The following is a 2,720-nucleotide window of genomic DNA, read 5'->3' as shown; positions in this document are numbered from 1 at the left end:
TATATATATATATATATATATATATATATATATGGATGTATATGTCCATTAATGGAGTTTTGATGCTTCTGCTTTTCTCAAGGGAGCCGGGGGGGGGGGTGGCCCATACAACATCTTCATCCTCTCAACATGTCAACCTTAGTCTCAGGCAAGGGACAACTCCTTTTGTTCAGTTTAATCAACCAATTGCCATTTCTGTCTGTATTAAGTTGACCCATAGTGCTTTCCTCTGATGGAATCATTAAATGTCTCCTCTCTCTTTCACAAACATACACATATACATATATACAAACACGTGTGTAAAATATATATACACACGTGTCTGTATGTATATACATGTACAAGTGTACATACACACACACACACACACACATATACACTATACACAAATATGCACACACCACACACTCTTGTGTGCTTCGCATCATTCTTTTACTTATATATATATATATATATATATATATATATATATATCTTATACACATCCACTAACCCACAACTACACACTCTGTTTCCTTCTCTTTCAGTTTCTTACAGACAAAAGCATATTTTTACTCTTACTTTTTCACATGCACACACACCTGCATTCATGCACACGCACACAAACACATCCACTCTTTTTTCCAACTTATATCTTTACTGTTTTATTCGTGTGTATGGACACATTATATACAAACTGGTATCCTCATACAGGCCAGCAGTAACAACAGGAGTGATATATGTATGCAACAATAAGCTGTATATGTGCAATGAGATGCATGCAGCATGTGTACCATGCGAGTGGATGAAATATATTAAATGCAATGATGATGTAGCAAAAAAAGGAAATACGATGTGCATGCTGCACATAAAGGTTAAAAAGTGTAATGTCGCTGTAACAATAGGGTACGTGTGTATATGTATGAATTATAGTATGTGCACATGTGTGTGCATGCGTGAGTGTGTATGTGTGTTTGCGCACATGTGTGCATGTGTAGCTTTTTATGTGTGTGGAGAGCTTTAAGATTGTTATATATGTGTGTGTGTGTCTTTGCATTCAAAGAGGTAAATATAGATGTTGGTACTTTGTCAAATGTTCTTCTTCTGTTAGTTAATCTTTAAAGAAGGTCATTTCAACCCTTTTAGCATTCAGATTATCCTGTCAAATGTTATGCTTATTTGTTCATGTTTGATGACGTGATTGTTTATTTTAAGAATAACATGGTAGGGTAAGTGTGAGAGGTTGGATCATGCCAGTGTGAACATAAAACTAGTTGAATATTTGAGCCTGATATGGCTGGTTTAAATGCTAAAGAGTTAAACTTTACCTCTTGGTTAGTTGGGAAGGAAACATAGCAAAAATATTACTTGTTTCCCATAGCCTTCCATTCTCTATGGAGCATAGGCCTAGGATGGCTTTTCATTGTTCTCAACTCTGGACTGTAAAGTGTGGCCCACCCATCACTATTTGTCTCTAAAGGAAGGCCTTCCTCTCCAAAGTCTTGTTGGTTTTAATTGCTATCGATGTTTCTGTAAATGCCTCTTTCCAGGTTTGTGGTGTTGGCCCTGTGCAAACCCATTTTTACCTCTGGGGAGAAGGGCTCCATATTAGTCTTGCCTCTATCTTTTGACCTATCCAGCATAAGAAGCCTTACCACGACCTTGCACTCTACTGGCATAGATCTCAGTCATTGAAGTACACAAACCATTACACTGCTCCAAGGACTGGGCCTTTTGATGGAGCTGAAGGTATACTGTGGCATATAATTCATGAATAGAAACATGTAAGACTTCCCCCTTCATTCTTATTTCTTCAGTCTGCTGATAGGAGTAAATTTTATTATCCTTATTGTTGTAGTGGGAATGTTCAGCACTTACTTCAATACCCCTGATGTCATGATTCACTAGGATATTGCCTATATGATCAACAAAATCTGAACAATCACTCACAAGTTCATATGGAGTAAGCTCCAGTAACGATTTCATCTTTTGGCACACTTTTTTATGAGTCCATCCATCAGTATAAATTCAGCACACCTTGACTACTTAACAGAGAGCTTTGAGAGAGCGTTGAGAGACAGTAGTTCGACGGTGAATGGACACAGACAGCTGCTGACAACTACCACATTGAACAGTCGGTGACAGCAACACAATGACTAGCAGTTAACGTTTTGACTACCATTACAATTACATCAAGAGCAATAACATTCAAACTCTCTTGATATTTTGTCATTTGTAGTAATGATAGCATTTTTTTTTTGTGTATGAAAAGAACAAAAGTTTTGCTTATCAAAAATTGCAACTTTCTTAGTGTTCTTCATACAGTGCTAAAGGAACCAAAAACATTAACAGTTTAAAAATGGATCAGTTATTCTGGAGTCTTGATCAGTGAAGACCTGTTTTTCAGATGAAGAGTAGCTTTTTTTGTGTGTGGTCTAGGACAGTGTTTCCTAAATTGGTTTCCAAGGAACTCCAGGGTTCCATTATAAATTTATGGAGTTCTACAAGATAAAGTGTCTTTTAATGAAATTTGATAGAAATTTATTTTGTAAAAATATGGAATTCACCATTTTCAAAGTACTTTTTAAAATGAATAAATTTTCTCTAAATAATAATTTTTTTTTTTAATGTCACATTAAAATGGCAGGGATTGTCTGTGAAATATAGGAATGTGTTTAGAGACGACTGGCCTAGAATGTGTGTGTGTGTGTGTGTGTGTGTGTGTGTGTGTGTGTGTGTGT

General features: G+C 36.2%; 2 protein-coding genes across 2 annotated transcripts in view; both read left to right on the top strand.

Annotated features, from left to right (window-relative positions):
* Nucleotides 1-2,720, top strand: part of LOC106883807 (uncharacterized) — a 158,537-nt gene that overhangs the window by 121,339 nt on the left and 34,478 nt on the right. The window lies entirely within an intron of this gene.
* The window catches only part of LOC128249507 (adenosine receptor A2b-like), a 24,735-nt gene that overhangs the window by 17,624 nt on the left and 4,391 nt on the right, over nt 1-2,720 (top strand). The window lies entirely within an intron of this gene.

The sequence above is a fragment of the Octopus bimaculoides genome, chromosome 15, assembly GCF_001194135.2.
Source record: "Octopus bimaculoides isolate UCB-OBI-ISO-001 chromosome 15, ASM119413v2, whole genome shotgun sequence".
Taxonomy (NCBI): Eukaryota; Metazoa; Mollusca; class Cephalopoda; order Octopoda; family Octopodidae; genus Octopus; species Octopus bimaculoides.
This window is presented reverse-complemented; position numbering and strand designations above follow the sequence as displayed.